The sequence below is a fragment of the Rhinolophus ferrumequinum genome, chromosome 4, assembly GCF_004115265.2.
Source record: "Rhinolophus ferrumequinum isolate MPI-CBG mRhiFer1 chromosome 4, mRhiFer1_v1.p, whole genome shotgun sequence".
NCBI classification, from domain to species: domain Eukaryota; kingdom Metazoa; phylum Chordata; class Mammalia; order Chiroptera; family Rhinolophidae; genus Rhinolophus; species Rhinolophus ferrumequinum.
The window spans coordinates 33,978,046-33,996,229 of NC_046287.1; positions in this window are offsets into that span (position 1 = coordinate 33,978,046).

Genomic DNA, 18,184 nt, shown 5'->3' on the forward strand with positions numbered 1-18,184 from the left:
CCCTGTTTAAGTATATCGTCCTTGTAAAAATAGTAAATTGCAATACTTTCCACATTAAATATAAGTATTTTAGGAAGAGGTAAAGAAACATCATGAGTTAGCAACAAGCAAGAAAAGTGACATCAATTGCAAATGCATATTGTGCATTTTGTGCACCCTACAAATGTGACAGGCTTACAGATTGGGAAGTTTCTTTTGTTCTTAGTTTGCTACTGATACTCACCAGTGCCTGTTTCAGGTAAAGCTGCTATTAACATCAAGGTTTTGGCTTAAATTTTGATTGAACTGACAAGACTTATCTGAAATTCTTTAATATTTGCTTCATAAAGCAAAAAGAATTAAAGAATACCAAGAAACAGTATGGTGTCCTTGGAAAGAAGGACGGCACTCTGGGAACTTAGATCTCTGCAAAACATGACAGAGGTTAGGTAGATCCAATTAAAATGAAGCCTTTGAATACAAGTTAACCCAGCCTCAAAAGAACAGCATGCTATATCTAGACATAGATATTTAAAAAAAATAAAAGAAAAATAAGAGAATAGGTAAAATGTTAGGATATGTATAAACATAAAAAGTAATTGTAATAGTTTAAATACATTTGATTTATTTAAAAATAGTGTTTGTGATTAGTATTCAAATTCCTAAATTGTTCATAAATTATTTGAGAATTTTAGTGCTTTAAAAATGAAAATGCATTAAATTATATTAAGCAGTGACCGCTGCTTATAACATGATTGCCCTGTAGAAAACACCATACAATCACTTCCTTAAAGATTATACACACCAAAGAAAAATCAGAGAAATGTTACTCTTGCACTGGACAGAAAGTCAATGCCCGTATAAGGGTGATAACATGCTAAGAAAAATAAATGTCCATGGAACGCTATATCCCGGGGAGGAAATAGTAATTTCATAGTACAACACCACTGACAGAGTTGCCGTCATCTTCTTCATTTGCAGCCCATTGATGTGTGTATGATTAAATCCTTTCATAGAGTATATCAAATGTCATTTATTAAATTAATCTTCACTAAAATGGCAACTGGCAACAATACACTGCCAAGAAATCATCTATGAAAAATAATACTTTTATGCAATTTCCAACATCAAGAAAATTGCAGAAATTATTATTATTTTCTTCCTATTCCGAATATGAGCTCTTTGTCAATCAAATTCCTAATGAAGGGGACCAGAGTTTGCCATCCCAAAATATTCCTTTTGGAATATTGATTATGGTAAGCTGGTTATTTTTAAGAAACAAAAGATTCAAGAGAACTTTAATCCTCCCCCTTTACCTGCCTAAAGAAATTCAAATAGGAAAACAAAAAACAAACCAAAAAAAAAAAACCACACACACACACAAGAAAACTGTTTAATGGAAGAGAACTGTCACCTTGGCATAGTATACTTAAATGTGTCAGACAAGGAGGAACCTAGCTAAGTCTGTTTGTTAGATTCTCCTCTGTATGCCATTGTTTCTGGGTGGCCCAGCAAGAAGTTGTTTAACAAATATTTGCTCCCTCTCATCTATGTGTAAATTGCCTACATTCCGCTTTGAAGTCCAAACCACTACCCTCCTTGCTCCTTCATCATGAGGACATATAAGCTTCAACAGCCCAATTTGTCTGGGGCTTAAATATAATCAGGGAACCCCAATATGTACATACATAATACATTTGGTTATTTTCTCCTGTTAGTCTGCCTCATTCAATTTGATTATTAGACCAGACAAAAGTACTTAGAAGGGTAGAAGGAAAATTATGCTTCCTCCCCAACAGTAAAAAAATAAAATAAAATAAAGAGGTATAACACATAGGAGGTATTAAATTAGACATTTTTGCCAGTGAATATTATTGAGTAAAGCATATAAATTATGCTTAAGATATGAAAAGTGTTACAATTTTACATGTTACCAAATTTTGCTGAAAATGTGGGGGGGGAAACAATAGAACAAATTATGCTCTATGACAGTTTTAAAGTTGGTTGCTATAGAATTTGCCTTAGCATCTTGTTGGTTTTTGCTTTTGTTTTAGTCCTGTTAATATCAATAGAATACTTTACTAAATGTAAAAATTCCAAAGATATCACCATTTTTTTATTCCAGAATTTTCTCTCTTCCTTGCTCTCACTTTCACTCCCTGAATATATCAGAAATCAGAAATCTGAATATATCAGAACTCTAACATAATGTGTATGGTTGAGCACCTCCCGTTTGTTGATAGCTTCTTTCCTCCCATTGTTGGTTCAGTTTTACAGTTGATTTTAACACAGTTTTAGGTTGAGGATTATTTTGTAGGGTTTACATTTATTTCATTGTTATTCTTTTTAAGAGTTTAATTTATAGCACTGAATTTATAGTTGCTTGTACAGTTTTACAAATTTTGGCAATTGAGTACAGTCATATAACCCCCAACATGATCAAGATATAGAACCATGTTATTACACTTGTCCTTTTGTTGTACATTTCTCCCTTCTGGCACTTGTAGAGATGTTTCCTCCCCCTTTACCTGCCTAAAGGAATTCAGGTAGAAATAAAACTGTTTAAAGGAAGACAACTATCATCTTAGTGTAATATACCTAAGTGTGTAAGACAAGGAGGAACCTAGCAAAATCTGTTTGTTACAATACCCTCTGTATACCATCATATCTGTCTGTATAGCTTTGTCTTTACAAGAAAGTCATGTAAATAGAATCATAGAATCTTGAGTCTGACATTTTTTCATTCAGCATAAGGCATTTGATACCCATCCATGCTGGTAGAGGTAACACTCATTTATCCTTTGTATTGCTGGATATCATTCCATTGTATAGATGCATGAGGGTTTGTTTATCCATTCCCCAGATGAGTGATATTTGGGTTATTTCCAATTTGGGGTGATTATAAATAAGCTGCTATTAATATTAATTTCAAAGTTTTTGTGTAAATGTAGATTTTCATTTTACTTGGCTAAATACCTAGCAGTGAAATTGCTGGGTTATATACTAAGTACATGATTAATTTTATAATAAATCAGCAACCTGTTATCCAAACTTGCTACAATGTTGTGCACTTCTATTAGCAGTGATTGGGAGTTCCAGTTTTTAGATGTCCTCTAAAATAGTTGGTATAATTTATCTTCATTTTAGACATTCTAAGATATACATAGCAAGATCTCATTTTGGTTTAATTTGAATTAATGACTAAGAATGTGAAATATATTTTCCCATGTTTTTTTTGCCATCTCTGGATCACCTCTGGTGAAGGGTCTCTTCCAATTATTTGCCCATTTTTATAATTAGGTTGTTTGGGTTCTTATTACTGAGCTTTGAGATTTAAAAAAAATATACATACATATATATATATATATATATATATATATATATATATATATATATATTATAGATTCAAGTCTTTTTTCAGAATTATGATTTGCAAATATTTTCTGAGTGACTGTCTTCTCTTTTAATTAATTAATAATGGATTTCACAGAGCAGAGTTTCCTAATATTGATGAAGTACAATTTATCATTCATGAGCCATGCTTTTACTGTCATCTCTAAAAGTTTTGTCTGACCGCAGGTCACAGATTTCTCCAGTGTTATTTTTCAGGAAAATTTGCAGTTTTAATTTTTAGCCCATGATCTACTTTGAGTAATTGTTGTATGTGGTGCAGAGCTTGGATTGAGGATAACTGAATTGTACTTGGATATCTCATTGTTCCAGGACCATTTGTTAAAAATGCCTATACTTTGTCCAAAACGTTGCCTTTGCAACATTTTCAAAAATCAGTGGATTATATTGGTTTTTTTCTAGACTCTACTTTTCATCTATAAGTCTATCCTTTCTTCATTATAATATCATGATTACAGTAGTTTTATGCTAAGTCTGGATGTCAGTCAGTGGGTTTTGTAAATGTATGCTCCTTTTTTCGGAATTATATAAATTTGAAGAACGGTAGTACATATGTTTCAGAATGAGCTTGTCTGACTCTGTGGATAGAATCCTGCATAGATGCTGACTTAAATTGCATTGAACCTATTGATAATTTTATGGATAATTGACAGCTTCGCAATAATGAGTTTTTCAATCCATGAAGATGATACATTTCTCCACTGATTTAGGTATTGTTTCATTTCTTATATTAGCATCTAATTTCCCAGCATAAAGCTCCTACACATATGTACATTCGTGTGCTTTATAATTGTGTGAATGTGCTATTATAAATGATACTTTTAATTTGCCTTGATTTCCAAATTTTAATTAACAGTATATACAAATATGATTGCATTTTTGTATTGGTTTTGTTGTGCAATCTTGATAAACTTTTAACTATTTTATTTAAAAATAAAGTTTTAAAAATACAATGTCTGACAATAATTAGACATTAAACATGACTTCAGGGAAGTTGGACATTTAATGATTATAATTGTGAATTAATTAGTAGAATCAGTAAATTGGAGAAACTTTGAGCTAACAACACAATTATAAAAGTGCAATGTTACAGAGATTAATTGGAAATATTGGATAAAATTTTCAGTCATCTGCCTTAAAAATACTAAAAATATAAACATTTTGTCCAATTTAAACCTGTTTCTTATGTTAGTTTATTATTTATTATTTTTTCACTGCAATATTATTTTTTCACTGACTGCTAAGTGAGATAATTTATCTCTAATTGAGAGTTTAGGGCGGGAGGAGACTTCCTCTGCTAGCTTACGTCGAGTCTGCATCTGAGTTAAACATTATTTTTTGCTAGACATGTAAATTAGTTTTAAAAATAAGTAACTTCATGCAGGTAATTGTAAGATCTCAAGCTTTTAAAGTTCACATACAGGAAATGTGGTGTCTTTCTGAATTAATGAGTCTTTGGATAGTCACATAAAGGAGCGGTAGAGAAAATATCTCTTCAAAGAATGTGTTCTCACTTCTAAAAAAATAATGTAGATTATATTAAAATTTTAATATTTTCAAGGTGATTTTTTTCCTTCATTTTAAGTTGTAATTGAAAATGATTTGACAAAGTTGATTGGATCTAGTAGGTAGACATTGGACACAATTTTGTGTTTATTGTTTGATTTGGGCTTTTATTTTGGTATTTTTCATCTATATCTTAGTTGATTATGAATGTGTGTGTGTGTGTGTGTGTGTGTGTGTGTGTGTGTGTGTGATATGCACACGCTTTATAAGTCAAGTAATTGAAAAAAACGCTTGTCTCCAAAATTGTGTTGTTTTACTTCTGGACATTAGCAAAGTACATTGTGTATTGGTAAATCCAACAATTTGATTTGAATAATAAATCACAAGCAGCAGAGATGGAAGAACATTGTTGAAAAATAGCCTGCATTCTCAGGTATGTAGCCTCATCTGTTTGTAAGTAATTAGCATTCTGTCAACCTTTCTGTTATAAAGTGTTAGAAACAAAAATCACATTGGTATAAAAGTTTTTAATTTCTCTTGATAGGAAAAAGGAAAAAGCATAAACTGTTTGTCCCTGGGGCAACAATTAGATGAACACATTTATATTCTTATCAGGATTTAAAACAAGGCTGGTCCTTAAATATACCTTATAGGATCAGAGAGCAATGTTTTAAAATCTCTATTGGCACTAGTATTTAATATAGGTTTATTTTTTTAAATGCAAATGCTTTTGTTTATTATAAAAGACCTGAGGTAAGTGAGGATTGAAAAAAAAGTTTTCTCTTCTCTAGCAAAATTGCATATGTATAGCTCATTGAATGTATGTCGTCATGAGATTTTAAACCTTGAGACGCAGACTACATAGTCCATGTTAAATTTGGTTTAAAAATTAGTTACGTAAATTCTCAATGATGTTTTTTTCCTAAAAAGTTAGAGGTCCCGTGATTTTTCACTCTTGCCCTCCCACCACATCCTCTTTTGTCACAAGTATGATAAACTAGTTTTCTCAAGTGTTGTATCATCACTTCAGAGAATGCTAAATTTTAAAATTCTGTAGCTTGAGTAAATTATGAAATGGTTTTTAATAAAATTAGCATTTGCAGAAAAGAAAAATCAAGCATTCACATTTAGCTCAAGAGCATATATTGTGCTCTCTTTGTATAAAATAATGACTAATGTTCTGAGGCCTTGCATTTTACCACTCATTTTATTTGTTTCATCATCGCCTGGGTTAGAGTCAGTGTTCTCTGTTTGAAACATTTGCCTAGATCTTTAGATTGAGGAATGATGGATGAAGAAATGGTCCTGTGGCACCATCCCATGTGCTCCTCCATATACAGTGTTTAATGTGTTGATGTTTAAAGCTAAAGAATTTTAGCTTTCAAATTCTAAATTAAATCCTATCTGGTATAACTAAAGTTACAAGCAGCATTTTAAACTTATTATCCTATCTTCCAACATAATATTTTTTCTCATAAAAAAAGTAGAGGAGAAATCCAATTTTCCTTTGAACACTTTTCATGTCTCTACTGAGTTGTGACTTTAACCAGAGACAAATAGACAATATATATGTTTTTAATTCTCCTTTCTTAAGAACTGACTTTTCTGTTTAGCAATTAGAGTCACACAACTTCCTAAATAAAAGGCAACTTTAAAATTTTATAATTGTCTACTGTAAACGCTCTCTATTAAAAGAAGATTTTACTCGAAAGGTTTGAAACTAAAAATTAGAGAGCTATAATATTGTTTAAGACTGTATAATATCAAGATAATTATATTTTAATCCAAAATTCACTTAATGCTTCTATGTAAATTAAATTCCTTAGCAAATTGAATTTTTAATAGGCTTGAGTTTAAACATAGCTATGTATTTTATTTCTATTGCAATAGTGAAGTTAATGCAGAGTAAAATGGGTAACAATCATCGCATTTAATTCATACAGACTTTCGGATTTAGCACAATGCTAGAATGAGTAAAACATTTTAAAAGATCATGTATTTGTTGTATAGGCCATGTAAGTTGTCTAAATTCATATTTAGGAGAAAAGTAAATATGTTTTATACCTAAATTATTATAATTTAAATAATCAATGTCTTATAAATAAGTTCTTGCAAAACTAAGCTAATACTGCAAATGATGGGCTTTTACAATTATTCTGTTTAAAAAAAACATTCTGGATCTTACTCTCCATGTACATATATATTTATTTGTTTTAGTTTCTACTATTTTTCTGATATATTTTAATATCAACTCTTTAACATTTCATTTTAATAGTGACCGAGGTATATATTCTGAAAATCAAAATGAGTTTCAGAGTATCAGGAATGTTATACCAAGATAATTTTTGCTAATTGAGATGAAGACTCTTGAAAAGATAAAAAGCGTATTTATTCCAATTCACAATAAAAAAAAGTTGAACAGTTAACACTAATAGGTCTGTACATATCAAAACTTAATATATTTGCCTATGTGGATATGAATATTATAGTTAACCAGATACATAATTTTAGACAAGGACAAAAGAGTGTTAGAAACAAAAGTACATCAATCAATTTAAAATAATTTAATTACTCTTGTTGTTAGAAAAATAATTATGTATATTCTCTCTTTAATCAATGATGATACAAGTTATAATAAATGCAATTGTAACAGAAGCAGGTTTTTACTATAATGTAGAATATCAACTTTTTCTTAAATGTCACCTACTATTCTGAGGCATAATATTCAGTCAAAGATAGCTATTACATTCAAGAAGTCAGGACAGTTTAATCTAGAAACAGGCCTTTGAATCTGTACTAAAAAAGTGCTTAATTGGTAATTATAGAACTCCTGATGCATATAATCATATCGCTCTCTGTATGATATCAATAATCACATCATAACTATAGAAATACTGGTCACTACTATTAATAATTAAAATAAACTGTTTTTAAAATTTAATTTTATATTTATTTCATTTCTTTATGTTTTATTACATAATATATACCAAAGAGCACTTATAATAAATATGCACTATTTGCATAATTGAATATTGGCACTAAATTAAATATGGGCACTAGTGAAAGCATTTTAAAAAACATTTTAACCTTTGTATTCATTAGCAAACTCTTCCTATTCCTCTGTTACTCTTTTATTGTCCCCAATTCAAGAAGATAGATGTTGCCTTATTTTTTCTCTGATGCATCCTAAAAATCTAGAAGCATATAATAGTCACTCACAGTTTGTGTTGACAGATAAGTAAACATTTATTTAGTGTTTAGGACATTGATGATGATTTATATCATTGCTCTATTTTCTTGATATATATATATATATATATATATATATATATATATATATATATATATATATAATATTTCAGAAACCAAAATTTATTTGCTTGTTTTCACATTTGGCATCATTTGAGTTTATTCCAATTTGTGCGATTTTAATTCATCCTGCTATGAACATCTTTATGCGTGTACACTTGAGAAACCAGATTAGAACTTTAAGAAGATATATTGATGTATGTGTCTTATGTACTATCATCAAGTCAAAGTGCCTATATATTCCCATGAAAGTATACTTAAGCAACTTAAGCTACCCATTGCCAAGAAATTTTGAAATATAGGCAAATGAGCTTTAGATATTCTCATACATTCCAGTTTCTATAGGTAGTATTTCTATTTTATAAACAGATTTACTTGATGCTTCTTTAAATTGTCATCAGATTTCTGGGGACAAGTAACAACTTGTTAATCTCCCATTCTCGGTATTTCTGTGATCTTAGTATCTGTACTGTTCAATCAGTATCTCTAGACAGTCATTTCCAAGTCTCCAAGATACGTTGTGGCTTCAGTTGGAGTGAGATAAAAGCTATTTCATACTATAATTCATTTCCTTATATATAGGAAATATATTTCCAAAGATGACAAGAAAGGTTATACAAAAACAAAACTAAAAATTAGTAACAAACATATTAAAAGCAACATTCAAAAATAAATGATGACAAATAATATAAAAAAATTGAATAGGTAACAGAGATTTGCCCACTAAAAATCAAAATTGGCTATGTATTTATTATTATTTCAGGGGGGAAAAAAACAGAAACGTGGGGATTGTGAGTAGGGGTAATTTGTATTCTTCAGATTTAAAAAAAAATCATTAAACATTGTTGTATTGTGTTTTTTTTTTTCTTTTGCTGAGACAGCCAACTTTCATACCACAAAGCATAAAAGCAAAATTGTACTTGTAAAACATTTAAGTGCAGATGTTACTAGATACCTAATACGGAAACTCCTAAAGAGTTGACATAGATTCATATTTTGCTTTCTGAGTTGCATTTTATATCTTATAATTCCAGTAATATAAATAGTTTTGGTTCATAATATGCAAACTTGTAAACTCTTAAGTTGTCAGAGTTGAGTCCAATTGTTTATCGGAATATATAGTAAAAGCCTGGAAATATTTATATAATTATATATTCTTGGATCCTTTCATATAAGATTTATATAAAATGTTATCTCAGTAATGCCTTATGATTCGATTTGGCCTTTTTAGGAATCTTTAACAAAACAAACTATTTAAAAAGAAATAGAAATGTAGGCATTGATGGCCATAATTATAAGGTCAGTAGAAATTATTTCTTTGCTGTCATGCCATCTGATAAATGAAATAAATCATCCTACCCCTACATGGCAGCTCAAGCAGAACTCTGGAGACTATTTCTATTTCAAAAGGTTAATCATCATATTGGATATACCTTTGCTCTTTACCATTTTTCTTTTCAAATTCCGAATGATGACTATGAGTCCAGAAACCTATTTACATAGCAGAAGATCAGAATAATTTGAAAGTAAAAATAATATTTTAAGATAGATACTATGTATAGATACATGATGAGGTAACCAATGTTTGTGAACCACTACTTGAAAGTAAAATGCAAAATTCTTCTTATTAATTCTAATGGCAATTAAAATATTTAGAATTTTAAACATTTGTTTCCATTATAGGTATGATGATAATATAAAGTTATGAGACAATCAATTACATTGTAAATATTTGAAGGAGAAGCAAATGATGGGTTGGGCATACACTTTGGCACATGCCCACATTAAAAATTACCAATAATTTTCCTCTGAGAGAGTAGTAGGTTTTACAAGTAGTATTTCTTTTAATTCTACTTCCCAAATGTTAACTGATATAATGCTTTTCTTTAACACAAAGTAATAATGTCTAATATCCGTATTAAATAATATATGAAATATAGCAAATATAGTAAAAGTAAAATTAAATATAAAAATATTTAGATAATGGCAAAGATCTTTTGGCAGTAGTTATTGGTCTAAACTTTGAGCTTATGCAGTACTTCAGTGTGCTGGCTGTGGAGAGAAATTCCTAGGATGTTTCACAGATAATTAGTTGGGTGCTGGTTCTCTTGCCTGAGATCCTGATTTTGTTCAGATAGATATCTCAGTCATAAAAATCATGTAACTGAGAAATGAGGCAAATTTTAGTCGGTCATTGAGCGTGAGTGAGCAGAACCACAAGTCAAACCAGCATCTAGAAATTAATAAGTAAGGGATAAGAACACTTAACACATGTCAAAAAATGGGGATAAGTACAATGGAGATTAAAATATATATATCCTTAATTGAAAAAAAAAAATAAAGACAGAACGTAATTGCTCCTTAGTCTTTATTTCAGCTAGAGTCTTGCTTTTTAAAATATATATGCGTTTGAACATATGGTGATGGGATAAGCATTACAAAGCAATAGAGAGAGTTATAGGGGGAAAAAAACAGGGGAACTGTGAGTAAATGTAATGATGCTCTAATTTCAGTTACCTTTTGACAGTCGTTTAGTAGATCTGCATTGAGTTAGATTAACCATATTCCAGTCTTCAAAAATCAGTTGGTTCTGTTAACAGAGTCCAGTGCCTCTGAAAACTAAGGAAGAATATTTATACCTACACTTTTACAGTTATAAAAATCTATTTCTACATTTTCATCTATCTATATCAATATGTTCCCCAAAAGTATATATTAAATAGGTATAGAAATGAAATCTTTACAAGTACTGAGTGCATTTTTCAGAGATAAGCAATTTATTAACAGTAAGTATATAGATGTACACCAAAGTCAGCACAATCATTCATATTTTTGATATAAAAATCATAACGTGTTATTTTATTGAAACTACACTTTAATTATTTGCTGTCACAATCCCTAAAAAGTTTAGTCTAATTCAAGTGGCTTTCATTATTTGAGGAAATTCAAATATATTTAATGTGAATACATACCAACTACTTCTATTTTGTTTTTTTATTTTTGTTTTTTAAATTTAACTGTGGTTGCTTCCAAGGAGACTAAATACCACAATAGATCATGTATTTTGAAATTTTACTTTTTTGATGAATGGCTAAAAATAATTGCACATAACAACGTGTGACAGACAGGAAGGTAGTCCTCCATCATCCCTGCCTCTTATTATTCAACCCTCTGTGTAATCCCTTCTACTTAAGTATGGCCAGAGCCTACAACTTGCTTCTAACCAGTAGGATATGGCAAAGGTAATGTGATGTCATTTCTATCATTACATTGCATTTTATAACACTCCATCTTGCTAGTGGACTCACCCTAGTAACTGTCTTTGATGGTTTGATGAGCTAACTAGCCATGTTGGAAATGCCATGAAGCCAGGAACTAAGGACACCTTCTAAGAACTGTGGATGTTGTACAGCGAAAAGCCAGGACTTTCAGTCCCACAATAGCAAGGAAATCAATCCTGCCAACAACCTGGAGGATCATTGTCACAATCCTCCAGGTGAGCGTGCAGTCCTGCTGATTTTTTGATTATAGCCTTGTGAGACCTTAAACAAATAACAATGCTGAGCCATGGCTAGAACACTGAGCCGCAGAATGTGTGAGATAGTAAATATGTGTTGTTTTAAACTGCTAAGTTAGTGGTGATTTTTTACAGCAATATACAACTCATGCATGTCTCAATGAAGACATTTCCAAATCTATTTATTGAACAAATATGTTTTATATTTCCAATCTATGTGAATCAAGAACCATGGTAGATGGGAATGCAACGGAATTCAATAAATACAATCCCTGACCTTGAGGAACTCAAATTAGTGAGAATGGATTATATAAATAAGTGCTATAGTAGAAGTAAGATTAATGTTATATGTATAGAAGTAAGAGTTCATGGGAGAGTTTCTGTCAACATTGCATTTGTTTATTATTTTCTTAAATTTCTTGTAATCGAGAATCATCCCTTCAGTTGTTTTTAATATATCATTGTTTTGTTGAGGAAACCTGGTCTATTTTGCTATGCATCTGTTCATTTACTTTTTTTATTATGTTATTCCTGTTTTCCTCTATCTCCTATATTTCCTACAAATTAGACTTAGCTCTAAAAGCTTAATGAGATCCAAGTTGTCTCTCTCTGTGTGTGTGTGTGTGTGTGTGTGTGTGTGTGTGTGTGTGTTATTTCTGCAAGAATACAGTCTCCGTGTTACAGTACATGTATATCCTATCAAAAAAGTACATAATGCCTGGTTGTCTTCTAAAAAGTATGAGTGACTTAATTGGTGACAAATTGATTGCTCCATTGCAAAATTTCTCTTAAATCTTCCATCTTATAATATCATCTATTGATAATTGTGGTTTGAATCATTTATTTAACTAGTTGTCGCGAATAGTGATCTTCAAATCCTTATATCTCTTTCACCTTTATTAGTTGAATTTCCTTTTGTAAAGCAACCTTTCGTTCACCAGCTAAAGTTATTTCATCACCTTGAGATGTAACTTATCCAAGAAAAGCAGAAAAAAGGATTTATTTTTCCCTGTAATTTTGAAATTTTAAAGTAAGCAGTTAATGCTTCAGTGGTGACCAGCAAGTGTCAGTTTGTGTTTTTTTTTTTTATTTTTCTTTTTAAAATATACTTGTCTTGTCATGGATTATATATAGTCAATCTGTTTTAATCACTGTTCACAGTCATTATTTTTTATTTTAAAACTGCCCCATTTTGGGCCAACTGGGTACTTCATGTTGATGCATTTTCCCTTCAAAATGCTACTTGCTATGACAGGTTTTCACCTTTTGATAAAAGTTGTTCTAGGATCACCAATCTTCTTAAGAGCCCTGTCTGACTTTTGTGGGAAATCACAGTTGGAGTCCCACAGTTTGCACCCTAATGGGTGATCTTAACTGCTATTGTAAGGTTATTGCTTCTTGTCTTTCTGAGTGGGCAGAAATAAGAAATACATATTTTCAAAAAACAAATTATGATATCTACTTCAGTTTTAACATTTCAGGGTTTTTACCTAATTTCCTTGTTAATAAACCCTGTTAAAGGATAAACTGAGACATAAAAATTTTAAATGTTTGCCTGAGTGAAAATTGGTTAGAATCGGGCAGCACCAAACTGGAGTGGTTAGGAGCCCTCTGCTAACTGGAGTCAAGGGAAAGACTTCTATAAAGTGTGGAAGCAAAGGAAGGAAATTGTTTGATTGGCTATAACTTAAAGTCTAGTTGGCTGTTTGTGACTGGTTGGTTATCCTTAGCAGGCTTAGATTTTGATTTACTTAGTCTACCATGGAGTTAGAGCTACATCAGTCTGATAGTCTTCTTGCTTAAGTAATTTAACACCCTTTAAAATACTTATTTCTTTATAATGATATTTATAATTACATGTACAATAGTATATCAGAATTTCAAAATAAAATCACTTTTACAGTTGCCATGCAGGGGACCCTACTCACTGCGCCATTTGTCATGTGAGGCGGCCTGCAGGGTCTCTGCTTCCACTCCCCACGTAAGAACGCAGGATATGACTAGGCCAAAAAGGAACACCCACAGAGCCATACATAGGGGAGTCATACCACTAATCTCACTGGCGGCACTATGGTCTCACTGAAGTCTGGATCCACATGACCTGCAACCTGCTGTCCGCTTCTCTGCCTGCCAACCAGCCAACCACCGACTGACTAACCAAAGCAGCCACGGCAGTTATATCAGGGGCTAATTGTCTAACAGGTTACAGTTGACGGCCAACTAGCCACAGCTGACGGAAATCTACTACCCTAGCCAGCACCTTTCCACTTGAGGCAGAGAGCCTGGAAACTGCTCTCTGGGACTCTGTCCCCACAACAGTGATAAAAGTGAAGATTTCAGTTTAAGCTATACTTGTTCTTTGAACGTATCTCGCTATAGATGTAGAATCAAAATTTTCTTGTTATATTACTTGAAATAATATTTTCTCTATTTAATTTTATTACTGACTTGAAACACTGGCTTATTCATTGTGTTACTTTCAATTTTAGGAAGTAGTTTTCTTTTTATGGCTTTAGATTTATATTTTAACTATATAAAATATTTTGCATAGTTTTAAAGTCCAATTGTACAGTACAATATAATCAGAGATGTTTCATTTACATTCCTGCCTCTTCCATCTTGATTTCTATCATTCACAGCTGATCCTAATACGTACATGTACTGATAGGTTGTCACCAGACCTCACATGCCACAACACTTCATTTCTCTTTGACATGCATAAACGAGAAAATATTTTCACTTTTAGACAGAGTTGACGTCATGTCTTTATTGTGTATTATTTTTATTACTATGTTCTGTATTTATTTTCCTATTCTGGATTTTGGAGTTTTTACAATATTTTTTCATGATTAATTAATATATACAATGTCTAGGATTACTGATTTTTATTGAATATTTTTGTTAAAGATAATTATTGTAAAGCAGCAAAATATAAGTTTAAAGTGTCTTTTTAACGAAATTTGACAATTCTCTACTTCTGATTTTACCACCATAATAACTAGATCATGGAATTAGTCAAATTGTGACATCAGAATAAAATAGAAACTGAAGGAACTTAGTGATCATTAGTTGACTGTAGTGAGAAAAATCACAAGAGAGAAGCATTTTCTTTAAGGACATATTGCCATTAATGCACAAAGACTACCAACTATTTTGGGATTATATCATAGAAATAGCAATTTTCCTCCTGATAAACCAGAAAAAAAAATGCCTAAGGCAACTTAATCTGTTCCAACAGCAATGTGTTAAAAAGAAATTTGCTAAACCTATGAAAATAAGTCGTGAAAATATCTGAAAGTTAATATTCATTTCAGGGAATTAGAAAATGCCTGAATATATATAATGATACATTCATAATTTTAAAACTGTTTTCTAATCAGTGTGTTTTCTTCTTAGTAAAACACAGAAAGGAATCAGCTTTCTTTGACAGTAAATTGTTAGTTTCTTTTACATTAATATGAAATTGACTTGTATTTCCAAATTAATGGGGACAATCTGTGTGGAAATTAAAATTCACCCACATATTAATCCTAATTATTTCATTTTCTTTTTTTTCCTTTAAAGTTTATGGGGACGACAACTATTAGTAAAGTTACATAGATTTCAGGTGTACAATTCTGTAATACATTATCTGTATCTCACATTGTGTGTTCACCACCCAGAATCAGTTCTCTTTCCATCACCATATATTAGACCCCATTTACCTCTTCTAGAGAACCGCTGCCCCCTTCACCCTTATCTTCTAGTAACCCCTAAACTATTGTCTATGTCTATGAGTTTTTGTTCTTTCACTTGTTTGTCTTGTTCTCTTGTTGTTTTCAGTTTATATACCACAAATCAGTGAAATCATATGGTTCTCTACTTTTTCTGTCTGACTTATTTCACTTAGCATTATAATCTCAAGGTCCTTCTATGTTGTCACAAATGGTCCTATTTCATCTTTTCTTACTGCCAAATAGTATTCCATTGTGTATGTATACCACAACTTCTTTATCCATTCATCTATCGAAGGACATTTTGGTTGTTAACATGTCTTGGCCACTGTAAATAAAGCTGCAATGAACATTGGAGTACACATGTCTTTATGCATAAATGTGTTCAGATTTTTTTTGTAGATACCCAGGAGAGGGATTGCTGGGTCGTATGGTAATTCTATTCGTAATTTTTTGAGTAACCTCCACACTGCCTTCCATAGCGACTGTACCAATCTGCATTCCCACCAACAGTGTATGAGGGTTCCTTTTACTCCACAGCTTCTCCAAGACTTGTTACTATTTGTCTTGTTGATGATAGCCATTCTAACTGGTGTAAGGTGATATCTCATTGTGGTTTTTATGTGCATTTCTCTGATGATTAGTGATGTTGAGTACTTTTTCATATGTCTACTTGTCATTTGTATGTCCTCTTTGGAGAAATGTCTCTTCAGCTCCTCTGCTCATTTTTCAAATGGGTTGTTTGTTTTTATTTGTTGTTGAGTTGTAGGAGTTCCTTGTATATATTAGGTATTAGCCCTTATCGGAGGCACTGTTTGCAAAAATCTTCTCCCATTCAGTTGGTTGCCTCTTTATTTTGTCGATGGTTTCTTTTTCTGTACAGAAGCTTTTAAGTTTGATATAGTCCCATGCATTTCTTTTAGCTCTTACTTCCCTTGCCTTTGGAGTCAAATTCATAAAATGCTCTTTGAACCCAAGGTCCGTAAGTTTAGTACCTATGTTTTCTTCTAATGCAGTTTATTGTGTCAGATCTTATGCTTAAGTCTTTGATCCATTTTGAATTAATTTTGGTACATGGTGACAGATAACAGTCCAGTTTCATTTTTTTGCACATGGCTATCCAATTCTCCCAGCACCATTTATCGAAGAGGCTGTCTTTTCTCCATTGTATGTTTTTAACTTCTTTGTCAAAAATGATCTGTCCATATTTATGTGGTTTTATTTCTGGGTTCTCAATTCTATTCCATTGGTCTATGTGTCTATTTTTCTTCCAATACCATGCTGTTTTGATTATTGTAGCCCTGTAGTAGAAGCTAAAGTCAGAGAGTGTGATACCTCCAGTATTGTTCTTTTTTCTTAAGATTGCTTTGGCTATTCGGGGTCTTTTGTGGTTCCAAAGAAATCTGATTAATTTTTGTTCTATTTCTGTAGAAAATGCCATTGGGATATTGATGGGAACTACATTAAATCAGTATATTGCTTTGGGCAATTTTAGCTATGTTGATTCTTCCAATCCATGAGCACAGAATGTCTTTCCATTTCTTTGTGTCTTCTTCAATTTCTTTTAAAAATGTCTTATACTTTTCAGCATATAGGTCTTTCACATCCTTTGTTAAGTTTATTCCTAGGTATTTTATTCTTTTTGCTGCAATTGCAAAAGGAATTGTTTTTTGCATTTCTTTTTCTGAGATTTCATTGTTAGTATATAGGAATGCAATGGACGTTTGTACGTTGACTTTGTAGCCAGCAACTTTACTGTATTCGTTGATTGTTTCTAATAGCTTTTGGTGGAGTCTTTAGGGTTTTATATATGTAGCCTCATGTCATCTGCAAAGAGTGACAATTTAACTTCTTCATTCCAAATTTGGATGTCTTTTATTTCTTTCTCTTGCCTGATTGCTCTGGCAAGGATTTCCAACACTATGTTGAAAAGCAGAGGTGATAGGGGACAGCCCTGTCGTGTTCCTGAACGTAGAGCAAAGGGCTTCAGTTTTTCACCATTAATTGTGAGATTAGCTGAGGGCTTGTCATATACGGACTTTATTATGTTAAGGTATTTTCCTTCTATACCTATTTTATTAAGTGTTTTAATCATGAATGGATGTTGTACCTTGCAAATGCTTTTTCTGCATCAATTGGTGTAATAATATGATTTTTGTCCTTTATTTTGTTTATGTGATGTATCACATTGATGGATTTGCGGATATTGAACCATCCTTGTGCCCCTGGGATGAACCCCACTTGGTCATGATGTATAATCTTTTTGATGTATTGTTGCATTCAATTTGCTAGAATTTTGTTTAGGATTTTTGCGTCTGTATTCATTAGAGATATTGTTCTGCAGTTTTCTTTTTTTGTGTTAAACTTACCAGGTTTTGGTGTCAGGGTGACGTTGGTCTCATAAAATGTGTTACGGGGTATTGTCCCTTCTTCAGTTTTTTGGAAGTGTTTGAATGGGACAGGTATTAGATCCTCTATGAGGGTTTTGTAGAATTCACTAGTGAAGCCATCTGGTCCTGGACTTTTGCTTTTGGGAAGGATTCGGATGACTGATTCCATATCCTTACTGGTGGTCATTCTATTTAGATTTTCCAATTCTTCATGATTCAGTTTAGGAAGGCTACATGTTTCTAACAACATGTCCATTTCTTTTGGCTATTGAATTTGGTGGCATATAGTCCTTCATAATATTCTTGAATGATACTTTGTATTTCTGTGGCATCCATGATAATTTCCCCTCTTTCATTTC